The sequence below is a fragment of the Drosophila erecta genome, unplaced genomic scaffold (assembly GCF_003286155.1).
Source record: "Drosophila erecta strain 14021-0224.00,06,07 unplaced genomic scaffold, DereRS2 tig00000021-arrow-pilon, whole genome shotgun sequence".
NCBI lineage: Eukaryota > Metazoa > Arthropoda > Insecta > Diptera > Drosophilidae > Drosophila > Drosophila erecta.
In genome coordinates this window covers 10,554,573-10,569,015 of record NW_020825198.1, presented here as the reverse complement: position 1 = coordinate 10,569,015, position 14,443 = coordinate 10,554,573, and the positions used below count along the sequence as shown (strand labels likewise).

General features: G+C 39.5%; 1 long non-coding RNA gene across 1 annotated transcript in view; it reads right to left on the bottom strand.

The window, feature by feature from the left end:
* Positions 1-12,248, bottom strand: part of LOC113563898 — a 36,176-nt gene extending 23,928 nt beyond the window's left edge. The window contains exon 1 of the long non-coding RNA XR_003407676.1: positions 11,772-12,248. This is a non-coding gene — a long non-coding RNA (uncharacterized LOC113563898). The remainder of the gene's footprint in view (positions 1-11,771) is intronic.
* Positions 12,249-14,443: the final 2,195 nt, after the last annotated feature.

Genomic DNA, 14,443 nt, shown 5'->3' with positions numbered 1-14,443 from the left:
CTCGTATCAATCGCCTGGCCCAATTGGTTGGCCAACAGCAAAAACTATAACTTCACCTAGAAAAAGATCTCAAAATGTGGAGAGTAAAAGCATAAAACAAAATTGTATCAATTCAGTAAAAGCCTTTGCCTTTATTGGCTCATTGTTATTGAATGTAACAGAGAATATTTGCAATTAAATGTTTTAATGCACAACTAGAAAAACTAGCAAGCAGTTAATATGAATCATTAACTCAATCAACGTTGTCTTTTCTAGTGTACAAAGTGCAGAGACGGCCAATCAAATAGAAACAGATATAGTAGCTAGAGCAACTTTGTCGTGTTTGCCAAATGCCAAAATCAGAATTGAAAAATAAAAAGAAAAAGCATAGCATAGCGTAGTGAAAAACGAGAGAAAAAGAGGTATAAACACACAAATGCCAAAACTTTATTAGCCCGTTGACGCAAATTAACGGCGACCGCTTCCATTTCGCATTTCAAAGCGTCAAATCGCTGATGTGGTGCAGAGTGGTGCGGCATGGTGGAGCTACTGCGGTGGTGCGATGGTGTGGTGGTGCAGTGGTGGTGCTCCGCCATCGGACCAGTTCGCTGCCAGCAAAATAATTTGTAAATGTCAGAGCATTTTGACAGTTTGCGGTGATGTTTTTCAAATTACAATTTACAACAGCAACGACAAACAACAAGCAAACGGCAAAAAGTTAAGCCGAAAAAAAATAAATATATATGTATATAAAATGATCCGGAGATTTTGTGCATTTCGGCTTTTTCGGGTATTTTTCGCATGCTTTCTTTTGGGGCAAGGGTTTTTAATTCCACCAAAACATAGAAATGCTGCTGGGGGTACGGCAAAGTTGATGTATCCTGTGTTTTAATTAAACGACAATTATTTTTTTTGCCAGGCTAAAATCCCGATGAAAATCAACTCCCATAAATAACGAAAAGGAAAAAATACATGCATCTCTATTATTGCCGGGCTTTACGGCGAAACCAAATCTCGTAGGTCAACTTTTATTTATATTTTATGACCAGATACTCCCCAGTTCCTCTACATGATGCATGGAATTTTTCATAGTTTTAAACAAAACGCCGAACTGTTAACGACTCGCGGGCCCATAACTTGGGCCATAAATTTGATGTTTGATTTTCATGGCCCGGTCAACAACTTGGGAAAAACTTTAAGCTTCAACTTCGGGCGGGGCTTTGCTCTTTAACGACTGGGCAGATGGCTAATCTAACTTTGTTAATCTGTTAATGCGCGAAGAGCGCTGAGTAGTGAGTGAAAGGTAAGCCACACTTTCACCCGATCTAAAAAGAGTCGCAGCTTGTCGGGCTTTTAATTTAATTAGCCAACCAGCGCTTGTGACCCAAACTAATCAAACCTGGTTTCTCGGGGTGTGGTCGTCGGTCGGTCGGTCGGTCGGTCGGTCGGTCAGTTTGCAAAGTTGAACAAAAGTATAGGTACAATACGTATGTACTATGTATGGACTAGGCTTGCCCAGAGGGGGGATCAAAATCAACTTCCAGGTGGATTAGGGGCAATAGCGGTGGAGAAGGGTTCTTGGCAAATGGCAAACAAATGCGATAATAGTTGGCAAACTCAGTGGATAGACGGCCAGCGAATACCAACAGCAACAACAACAATGAAATTGAAGAAAATTACACTAAATTGGCTTCAATTATTGTATTAATTTGGGTTCCGTGTTGCTTTCCGGCTTATCCCTTTTGGCCCGTTTTTCCTGACTCTTTTTTTTAATGGTCTCTACTCTATAAGTAGTCTCGCCAGTGTGGCCCCGATCTGCAAGCAAACATTTTGCTTTTCTAACTTGACTCTGGCATCTTGATGAGCCACTCTTCTTCGTTTCCCCTTAGTTGACTTAGTTGAGATATTCCAGGGCGAAATTATATTAGACAGTCTGCAAAAACTTGCAATGTGTAAGCTGCTGAAAAATGTCAGTGAGCGACATTGAAAGGGGATAGGTCACATCTTATTTAATTGTTTTCATTTGCTCGAATAAAACTATATTTGAAAACATTTATAAACTAGTATTTAATATCCATATAATCGCTTACAGCATTTAACTGACTTATTTTTTTCTCTGTATTGCAGTTGCTGCCGTCGAGCAGGAAGCCTCGTCTTGACTTGGCCAAGAGGAAACTGGCGATTATAGTTTGTAAGCCCGTAGATGCGAGTATGTGACTTTCTGGAGCCAAGTCTTATTTTCTTCTTTTTTCAGAAATAAGAAAGGCAGCCGGAAGAACTGTCATCTGCTAGGAGTCTGTTTTTCTTACTCCACCCTTTTGGTTTTGCCAGGTAAATTGTTTTCTACTTGACTGATTAAATAGTTAATCCTATGTGCCTTAAATTTTTTTATTTTAATTTTTAATTTCGAAGAAATAAAAGATCGCAGGTATTTGATTCCGACATAATATTCTAATTCTAAAACTCGCTCTTTAGAATTCCCAAATGATTCTTTAAGTTTTATTATATTTGTTTAACAACAAACTGGTATTTTTATAACACTTAACCCCGCATAAAACGATTTTTCATAAAAACTTATCTCGAGCAAATTTTAATTAAAAAACCACAACTCACCAAGAAATTGCAAGCCAAAAAAACATTGGCAATCACACAGACACTCGGTGGCACAAACACAAGCACTCAAGTACACTGCCGGAAAAAGTTTAAGCTAATACTGGCGAACAACTAATTTTCTCTGCAACTCAAAACGTTCGGCTCTTTGGCGCACAGAAAAAACACATAAATGGTGATAAAGTTATTATAAGTTTGAGTAGAACGTGGCACACGTGGGCGGTCACGAGTTCGTTTCCCAGAAGAATCGTTTCCATTCGATTCTCCGGAGAATTGCTGGCTAACTGTTCTTTTGGCAACCCGAGCGGCTTCAAAGCCGAATAGCGAATGCGGCAATTGGCAACTGGCGGCTAAAAAAGCCACTCGCACCGCAGCAACAATCGCAACGTCGGCGTCGACGGCAACTTTTGGTAGGCAGAAGAAAAAGTCGTAAAATCGCACATATTAATATATACATATATATTTGTATATGTGTGTATGCACTTGCCCTCTCCCTCTGACCCCATATGCACCTCTCTTTCTACGTACTGCCACTACTGTAAGTGTGTTTGCGAAATGCATTTGCTGCAGCAGCTGCAGTCAACATGTTGCTGGTGTGCTTTTGTGGCTTTGTAGCCCACCACAAGACCGAGAACCCACCACACTCGCTTGTAGTATTCGTATCCGTGAGTTTTTGTATCTGTGAGTTTGGCACGGTATCTGTGTATCTGTGTGTGGGCTTGCACGTGTTTCGCCAAAGGATTACCGCTGAGAACCTAGAATCCAAAGCTCAGCTGTTGTTGTTGGCTGAGTGCACTGAGCAAAATATGACACCATATGATGAATGATTTGATTATGTTGCATACCCAATTGATACGTTATAAATAAAGGTGTGCATATTTAAATAAAAATGTTTTACCTTTCTGAATAGATTTTTTATTGTAATTTATATGTTATAAATTTACAATTTTTGAAACAATTTGCCACAGTTAGGCTTTTTTTTTCTCTCTCTGTGCTATGTTTGTCCGAATCCCGACGGGTTTTTTTACAAGGGCTTGAAGCCAGCGGATTGATAAGAAAAATACCGAATATGGACTGCGTTTTTTTTCGCGGTGTGATGTTGGCCGTGTCGCTTTTGCCGTTTGTGGGCTTGTCGCCTGACTGACATTTCCTTTTGATGCGCCTACGTGCCCGCTTTGGCATATGCATTAGTTGGCCCCCAGATGGGCGGGCGAAGGGAGCGGAAGCGGGGGCGGGGCAACTTCAGTGATCGAACGTGACATTTTACAACGGACGACGACTCAACGCAGCACTCAGAAGGCCCAGAACTCTTGGCTCAAAACTCAAAACTCTTGCGCATGACGGGGCCAAAAGGGAAAAGTGGGCGAGGAAACAAACGACTTGAGTGAGTTCTTTTCCGCCTTGAGTCTTTGTATTTTCTCACAGTCAATTGCATTGTTTTTGTTCAGCCGCTAATTGTGGGTGTTGTTCTTGTTTCGGTGATGCAACCATTAGGCGAACAATTTGCGCGGCTATCATGGCTGCAAATGCATGTCAGATGAGTCTATCAAGGTGCAATATTGAAATTAACATATTTGAAATAAATATCTGGCAAAAGCTATAATGTAAACACAGCACCTATTATTAGTAACTTCAAGTGGGTTTTAATTAAATTATTTGAATTACTTCGTTGTATATTTAATTTGAAGTTGCTTGTTAGAGATTCTTATAACAAGCCCGTAATTGCTCTTATTGCACAGCAGGCAAGATCCCATAACGAATAATCCTCAATGACTGACATCTCCTGAGGAGCAGGAAGACGCCCTCTCACCTGAGAAGAAAAAGAAAAAAAAAACCCGAGCTAATTACGATGCACACACCTCGGGTCACAAAGGCAACACTTGCTGTGCCCTTTTATCTTTATGACATAATCTCTGCGCCCAGATGACCGCAAAGTACGGCTAGGAATTCTATTCTTTGCCGCTCAACGGTGGGCATTTCGATTTTTCCCACTAATCAACAGGGATTTTCCCTCAACTCAACGGCAATTTATGGCCAAAGAGGGGCGCAAGCACATGTTCCATTCGGATGCGAACAAAGAGACAGATGCAGATACACAGATACGGATCGGGTTTTAGGGATCGCTGCGTATTTATTACATCACAGTTCACAGACGGTGGTAAGAGGAAGAAGGCAGCAAAAAACGAAACGAAACGAAACGAAAAGAACAGAAGGGGTGAAGCAGCAGCAAAAGCAGGAATCACAGAACTCTGCTGCTCGACGGATAAAAACCGAAAGTGCCATGAGGTAGTAGCCTATAGACCTACATTAAGCAGGGTCACCCGATAACAACAGGATAAACGATGAGAAGGGGGCATTGTTTCGCTTTCATTCAGACTCGCAATCGGGCATCGCTTCAAGATTCAGATTCTGATTCGTTCGGATACCGATTCCAAACCCAATACCGATCCCCCGAGAAAGGAAGCCAAAGGCGGCCAGCAATAAATCAAAGACATAAAGTTGAATGCACCGGGGGGGAAAAAAAGGGCAGCAAAGAGGCAAAGGCGGATGCAAAGTCGTCACCAGCTTGTTGGGAACCTGAAGACGCGAACCTTGAGAACCTTTAACTCGAATCGTAGTGGTCGCGGTCCTACCTCAATGAGGGATCTTTAGCCACAAATCTGAATGGGGATAAAAAAATTATAAAAATAAAAAAAAGAAATCAAAAAGGAAGCAAGACCATGTGACGTTTGTTTTGAGAAAACGTCAGCTGAGCGAAAAGGGAGCTCTTGGCAATCTGGGGTTACTTTTTGCCAAAAGGGTTCTTCTTTGGACATTGCTTTTTATTTTGGAGAGGGCGACTGGGGAAAAAATGGCATAATTTGCTTAAGCAAACTTTTCCAATTTATAAATGACAAACACAAAAAGCGAGCATAATGAGGAAAACTTGGAAGTGAACGGCATTTTTCCCCCTCACACCACCCGCTTTTCATCTAAAAAGACATTTGCCCGTTTTTTTCTAATTAAAGTGCCTAGAGATTTGCATAAAATGGAGGGCTCCCGATGAGTCCAGCGGTAAAAGGAGCAAACGTTTAAGCATTAATCAAAAAATCAGCTGAAAATTAAAAACGAATCCCAAAGATGCGGGGGTAAAAGGATTGCTGGACTGGCACACAGCAAAAGGTACGGGAGAGAGCAAAGGAAAAGGATAAAAGTGTGCTGATGAAGCGTTGGTTAAAAGTCCGAGGCAAAAAGTATGGGAAAAAGAAAGGATTGTCTGGCGCTTTTCGTTTTTTTTTTTGTTTTACAAAGTGGTAGTTGGGTAGTTGGGGTTGAACAGTGGGTGGTGGGTCTTAAAGTTGGTAAGGACAGATTTAAGAATAAGGCACATTAGAGTATTTACCACTAATGGCAAAAGTTTTAAGCCGAAAAACAAGGATTATTTGTATGCTTTCTTTGCCAACTAAGTTTTCTCAGGATAAGCCTAACTAATTAAACGCAGTGGGGGACATTAACCAGAAGAATTCAAAAACTCTTCAAATATATTTCTGCGATTTTTTTTGCAGCAACGGCAAACAAGAACCCGAGTTTGGGAAAGTTTCAATTAATTTTGTGCCTCTCCTACATGAGTTTCTCAATTTGGGTCACCTTTTGGCCACATGTATCCCCACATGCAGCGCCTGCGAAAGATGCAGATACAGATATATAGTATATGGGATGCAGCAACGCCCAGACACGTGTAAGCCTTATTTTACCCCCTCGAGAACCGCCTTTATAAAAATATATACATATGGATATTTGTGTGTGTGTGTACATGAAAACACATTTCACTTGCTATTATTTGGGTTGGTTTTTGTTGCTGCCGCTGCTGTTTGTGTACGAAATTGTTCGTTGTCTTCTTATTTTCGGTTGTTTTTAATGATGAGACTGGGAGTGGGTTTTTCGGTTCCCGTCAGTCCAGTTCTGAATCAACAGCGATGAAGCTGCCAATCTGCACTTCAGTGCACTCCATATCCCCCCTACTTTTTCCACCCAAGTCAACCGCAGTAACACTGGGAGAAATATTCAATTTTTCGGGGGATTCGAGCTTCAAAAAACTATAATATAATTTGGAATGTTTTTCAAACTAATTTGAAATATAACTTATTTAAAAAGAGCTTCCATCTTCAGTAATTTATATACTGTGATTCCAGCCAATGTGCCATATTTTCTCTCAGTGAAAATTACCACTGACAATAGCTGAGGAAAGGATGAAAGAGGCGGATGCCGAATGATGTGGATGTGAATGTGAATGTAAATGCGAATGCGAATGTGAATGTGAAATTCTTGCAGTGGGTCGGCGGTTGTTTAAGTGGTCCTTGATAAGCGGCTGCCAGCTTAAAACCGTAATGCGCTTTACCAACTTCACTTCACTTCAGCCCGTGTGTACAGTGCATATATATCTTTTGGTGTGCGCCGATCCGATACATATAAATGTACGTACTACGTATTGTTAAAAAAAAAAAAAGGAAAAGAAAAACCTCTTCGCGCTGCTGATGAAATATCAATATTGAAGCAGCGGAAATTTTAATTCGATAGTCGTGAGAGACAAGCTGGCATAAAAAATAAAAACTGAAAAACAAGGAAGAGGTATAAAAAGAGATTGCATTCACTGCTGTTCAGTTAGTGGAAGCGTTAAAAATGCCACTGATTTCGCCGATTTTTGTTGCTTTTCATTATTTATTTAATGGCATACAGGTGCATTTGCAACTGGATTCGTATGTTTTCCCATTAAGATGTGAAGAGAAAAACGCGCGGATTTATGTATTAATATGAGCTCTTTTAAGCAGTATTTTAAAATGCTTTTTGCATACACTCATGTAAATGGAAATTCGTAATGGGAACAATTATTACGCGTTTGTCAATTAAGTGCTATTCTATATTCAATTAAACAGCATTCATGAACCATAAATGCCATCTAGATTTAATTAAAATAATTCCAATCTAAATGGAAATGATTTCGTTCCATCGACATAAATAAATTTTTGTGTTATTGATATATATAAGTGCACATGTTATAAGCGGAGATTAGATTTCATATATAATGCAATAAGCTTACGTAGTTAATTGGTTTAATTGTATTTTGTGTGAAGTAAGGTAAAAAAATAAATTTGTAATAATTAGATTTTGTTATCAATATGTGTTCAAATCAGTTAAATAATTAAATTAGAAAGCAAAGTAGCAAAGTTAGTTTTCAACTAAAACTTTGAAAAAGTGTCTAATTTATTTAATACGTTTTTTTATTAACAAGCTGCAGCTTTTGTGTAAAGAGCCAACTGAATGAAGTCTTTCATATGTATTAATTAAACAGAAATGAAAAATGTTGTGCCCAAGTTGAGAAATAAAAAGCATTCTGTTTACTTAACAATTTGCCAGAAATAAACGTGTCGCTTAAAACTTACTTGTTGTGTTGACCCAACAAATGCACGGCAAACTTTGTCCAGAGCGTGGTTCTCTTTTTGCGGTCCAAAGCGAAAGTTGTTACAGTTTGTTAAGTTGCAATTTATGTTTCAGTTTTATAATATAATTTATACACAAAGTTGTACACCGTTGGTACATACATATAGCTGGGATATGGATGTGATGTGGTAAATGGGGTGTATGGGGTGTATGGGGGAAAACTTCAACCGACTAAAAGTCAATGTCACATGACACGCGCACGATTCACCAACACTAAGGCACTTTCGAGGCTTTACAGTTAGTGGCTAACAAGTTGGGAGCCACCAACTAGCAAACTGGCTGGTCGGTCGGTCGGTTAGTCGGAGTTCCAGGCCAGTTCCAGTTCCAGTTCCCGGCTGGCCAGACAATAAAATTTGCGCCATAAATCAATGCAGCTCTCTGCAAGTTTGCTGGCCGTCTCGTCGTCGTGGTTCCGTTGCAGAAAAGTCTGCAAGTGTCACCAGGCAGCAACTGCAACTGCAACTGCAATAGCAATAGCAACAACTGGATTCTGGCTTTTAGACCGAGTTATGTGTGTACGTCTGATCTTGGCCAGTCTGCTGCTGATGACTAAGATTTATTCGTGGCAACTGGCAACTGGTTACTGGCCACTGGCAACTGGCAACTGGCAACTGGCGACATCGGCTGCTGGCGGGTAACTGCACAAGGCCGACTGGCAGGATGAACCACGGAGCCTGTCCCGGCTGAAAATCACCAATGTTTTCCCATTTCTCATCCGAAAAAAAGGGGGTGGCATTGGCCGTGGCCGTGGCAGAAACACGCAAAAAACAACTAAAAAATAAATTAAAATCAGCGGGAAATATACCTATGTATATATATATATTTATATACACATACACTCATACGTATGCAAATTAAAAGGGAGTTGGAAATAAAAATGGAGCAGCAGCCATCAACCGCAGAACGCCGACTGCGCTGCCCTTTGCAATTTTTTCTAATGAACCGCGATTTGCGCTCAAGCTAAAAAAAAAAATATCAAAAAGCGGGGAAGTGCTCTCCGATTTTCAGAGATATTCCTATAGTTTTTACCCCGCTTCAAATGGAGTTACTTTTTGAGTCAAAGTAGCGAGTATGATGTTTCATGGTCCACGGTTACTTTTAACGTTTTTAAAGTATATTTCATGATTGCACATTACAATTTGTAGAACGCTATCACTTTCGATTTGTCATTACTATTAGTTTAAATTTATTCAAAGCAAAAGCCAAAATCATAACATATTTAACATTATATATTCTATATATTGCATATATATATTCTATATTCTATTTATATATACTCTATATTCTATATATATTCTATATTCTATATATTTTATAGATATAATATAGGTATAAAATTTTAGACCTTTTAATAACGCTGATTTCTATCTGCATTATCTTTTGGCTTAGATATAGCTTTTTAGCTTTGTTTTGAGTGAATAACAAAGACGTTCAAAGCCTCAGCACATTTTTTCCGCTTACTTTTTGAGTTGAAATGTTGAGCCGAAATACAAGTAAATCAAAGCGGCAGTGAAAAAAATTTACCTAGCAACAAAACTCACCAATACCAACCACCCACCCTTCGCCCAAAACAGCCCATGCCACCCCCTATTTTATATACAATTTATGTGCGCGCAAAAACAAAAAAAAAAACACCAAAAAAATGGGCAACAAGGAAAATAGAGAAATCAACATTTGAGCCACCCTGAAAAATGAGGGTGAATATACGGCCCACAGAACCGCCGGCATTTGGCCAAGAAGAAGAAGAAGAGCCGGCCAAGGCGGCGGCAGCGGAAAAAAAAGTGCTAAAAATCCAATATGGCCACAATTTGCCAAGCGAGATAGAGGGAGGGCGAGAGACAGAGAGAGCGAGAGAGAGAGGGAGTGAGAGAGAGACCGATAGAGAAAAAAATTGTACATGAAAATGTACTCGGGAGGTTTTTCCAACTTTTTTCTCCCCCTCCTTAATTTTTGTTGCATTTTTTCCCCAGTCGTTTTAATATTATTTGCCTTGGCAACGCAGAGAGACGAACTAAGTAAGTGGGTGGTAGGGGGCGGCTGCCGGGGGGTGGTGCGTGGGGCGGTGAGTGGGTGGTGGGTGGCTGTCGCGGCAGCAAGAAAGTGTGCGGGAAAAAAAAACTCCGCCCCCTTTTCAAGACGAGCGTCTGCGCGAAGGTAAAGTCGAAACGCTGGCAGAACGCCAGCAGAATCACCCACAGAGAGAGAGAGAGTCAGAGGGAGCGAAACAGAGAGAGAGAGAGCTCTCACTCACACAGATGGCAGCGGGCGCACACCAGCACACAAGTACCCCCACACAGATACACACACACACGCAAACACTCAAAGGGGCACCCATACGCGCGCACTTTGCCACTCAGAATGAGTAATTAAATGCTTATTAACGGCTCGCTGAGTTTTTTTTCGCTAGTCGCGCGCTATAATTAAACTCAGTACTGAGTGGAAGTGTTTCGCAGTATTTTGTAATTGCAACCCCTCGCATAGACTTCCATATATACATATATGTATAGAGTTCTCTTGAAACAAAAAAACAAAAACCCAACCCCCTAATATCGGCAGATGCAGTTTTGCGGCTTTTTGCAGTTCCTTCGTCACAGATACCGCCTTCATCTTGCTGCCATTTTGAAAACGTTATTGACTCAGAGGTAATAGAAAATTAAATGGGATGGTTGGGGTACAATTTACAAGAAATCTATAAGTGAGTTACAGGAAGTAGCAAATAAACAGCCATCAGCTATTAACTAGTTATGAAAATCATGATTTTTTAAAAGCATAACCATTTTTGTATTGCAATCAAAATAATCTCAAATTTAAGAATGAGTCAGAATATGTATGTCAGAATATCAAAATGTATATATACTAAGTATTTTTTCTAAGATATTTATTTCGAAATGTTGGTTGCCAACAGAAACATATTTTTCTTATAAAATATAACAAAATTATCAGTTTTTGTATAGATTGTATTATAGTTTTTATTTTTCTTTGCTCTTTTTAAACATACCAAATAAGAAACACAAAAGTCACGACAGCTGATTATAATTAAATCGACCACAGAGTTCAACAACCCCATACCACTTTTTTTATCAAGCCGTAAAGGCGACAAACTACTAAAATAAACTGTCTGCCAAACCTAGCCCATTTAATCTAAGCTTGCTCATATGATTTTAATCGAATTGTTTTATTTAAACTTTTTGTGTGACACATCTTTAACGAGGGTGCCATTCCACAGGGACACACCCAAAAACGTAATAATTATCCGGCCTATCAAATCCGAATAGTTTTTGGCGGCAATTAAAATCGCTTTATAATGGAAACGTATAAATAAATGCATAAAATGTATTTAATTAAGTTAATTGATTCTGGTCGAAATTGAACGCTTATTTTGCGGCTCATTAAAATGCCATTAAAATTAGTTTTTCGTTTAAATTAGTTTTAGAGTTATTTTACACTGGGTTCAAAGGGCCCGTTTTGGCCGCAGGCTTCATTTAGTATGCGGCATTTATTATTCAATTAGAAATATTATTATGTGGATTTGGATTTTATGCTGAGAGAATTAGTGGATATTTTATAGCTAATTTATTTTAAACGTAATGCCAAATTAAATTTGTATTCATGTTGTGCATGGGAATATTGATTTTATGCGTAAAAGTGTTTATATTCCGTAGAAATACATTTTAAATCAATTTTCCGCTCTCCTCACCACTCACCTCTTAAATTCCTTGCGAAAGCCATAAAAATTCCCAGTTCTTAATTAAGCATCAATGCGAGCACTTAATTTGCCTTTTGGCCCTTTGCCACTGAAATGCCATTCGAATTCCGTTCGAATGACTCATTATCAATTGTCCTTTTTCCACCGAAATGGCATTACACTGATTTCCATAAAAATTGAAACTCTCAAGGAGGCACACAAACGCACAAGGGAATCGAGAATTAGGGAAAATTTATACTTTCATCCAGGAAAAACCCTTTTTTTCCCCAGCACTCTTTCCCATTTATTTTGCTGGTTTTCTCTGGCCGATTTCCACTCAGTTGTCTCGGCTTTTCTCTCACTGTTCAAGGCGGAGGACGCGGGCAAACTGTCGCTAAAAATGTGGAAAGTTGGCATCAATTTTTGGAGGACTACAACAAGACAGAGGCCGAAAGCTGCGTGCCATAATTCTCCCTTCGCCGCTCAAAACTTGTTCAAATTCAAATTGGTTAGGCGCAAAGGGTTGAGGCCAAGGGATTTCATTATAATGGGTTGAACGAGAGAGTTTTGTTTTTGCGGGGGGTTGGTTGGTAGCCACTTCCAAAACACCAAAACGCGAAAAACAATAACACAAAATGCGTCACGCACAACAGAAGCAGGACTCCGAGTCGCGAGTCCCTTGGAAAAGTGCGTCATGGCCTGAAGAGCACTCATGATGGTTCAAATCGTCGCTGTGTGCGTGTGTGTGTGTGTGTGTGTGTGTGAGTGCCGGAGAGTGTGGTCAGCGAGGAAGTGTCAAACGTTTAAAGGGTTAGAGGCAAGGGTTGACATTCCCGTTGGGGGTGCAGCAGGGGGATGCAAAGTGCCACAGGAAGCGACTAAGTGCCAGGCAGATGCACAATAGGTGGGTTGGGTTAATGTCCTTGTACAGTGGACGCCTTTTAAAATGAGTTTCGAATAGGATGTGATCTAATATGTGAATAATGTAAAACTTTACTTAAAAGCATTAAACTACTGCAATTAACTATTTAAAGAGTTTTTATGTTGCGGAACAGTTGTTCTTAAAAAAGTGTCGGTAACAATTAAGCCAGTGGTTTATTCACAAGAAAATTATTATTTATTGGTATTTATTACCCAAAACGAAAATAAAAGAGTTCTCTGGTATATAATAGTAAATTATTGATTTAGTTTTTATACAAGTGCACCTAATAAATATCTTGCAGATAATCACTGTTTTCCCTCCACTGTAAAAGACATTAAATAAAAAGAGCCAAAGCCTATTTACCCAATAAATCTGCTTGAGCTAGTTAAAAATTGAAAACAACTCTGGTGAATTTGTAGCCTGCGGCCTTATACATATATTTTTCTAAACATTGCAGTGATCATTGATCATCTGCTGAATTTTTCTACCTATAGCGATATAATGAGAAACCAGTTCTACAATCGCAGATAAATAAAGGGTTAACTAAGGGTTGGGTTTTAAGGGTATTAAGCCAGAAAGGTGGTCGCGGTTAGGTCAGAAAACTTCAAATTTGAATACGTACAAAGCAGCAGTGACGTCATGCAAATTTACAAAGCGGAATTCTGAAATACTTTAATGTAAATACTTTAACTTTAATTACATATCTTCATTAAAACGTATATTAACAGTTTTTGCTAACACATAGTAACATTAAAAGTTAAATCCACTCACTCAGCGACTAAAAGGGGAAATGAATACCACATTTCACTCGCTCGCGATGTTTGCGATGTGTTCGTGTTGAGTCACTTGCTCGGTTTTTAGACTCCGCCCCTTTTTGTATTGTTTTGCTGGCTGCTCAGTCGATGTGCGATGTTTTCGTTGTGAGTGGAAACTAGCAGCGGCGATGTTTGCGTTGTGAAAAGAGGGGAATCGTATGAGTCTACGTTTTGTTGCCGAACAGATTTTTCTATGTTTCTCTATTGTGTGTAACTGTTCCCATTGAAGGGGAACTGTACCCAGATCCTTGAAGCCCTGATAGAAAACATCGCTTAACGCCTGGGGGATGAAATCTCAGCTAAAAATTTCAGTGATTTTGGTTATTGTCGGTACTAAAGGGCATATTCCTTTTTCGGCCTTATATTTATTATTAACGTTCATAGCTGACATTCTCTTACTTAAAATTAGATTCCCTGCTTGTTGGGACTATAAATCCTTTCAGTACCGCATAGTTTAAATTAAAAAACTGCTTAGTAATTGCTGTCTTAAATTAACATAATTGATGTGCGTGCCTCCAGAGATATTCCGTCTCTCGGTTGGATTTGCCCCCATGAATGGCCCACAAAAGCCCAGCAGGTGGTCGTTGATTCTTTCCGTTCGAAGACGAAACAGCAGGAGAAAATTCGCATTGATTCTCATTTGCCTTGCTTACTCCCGACTGCCAAATCCAATAAGCATTGAACAAATTTGCAATATGCGAATCTGCTGCATCACTCCCGATTAATTGATTTTATGTGCCGCGTGTTTTCTCTGTTGCAGGAAATTGCCATTAAAGTGTCGGGCATCGGAAAATGGAAATTGATTCGCATTCGTCTATCCCCTCTCCAGGGGTTACACACTTTTGGACTTTAAATTTAATCATTTTTTTTGTAACTTAAAAGAGCAGTAAACGTGCTGCATGTGTGCTGTCAAAAATGATATCTGATATTTATATTTATATTTTTTTTGGAGAT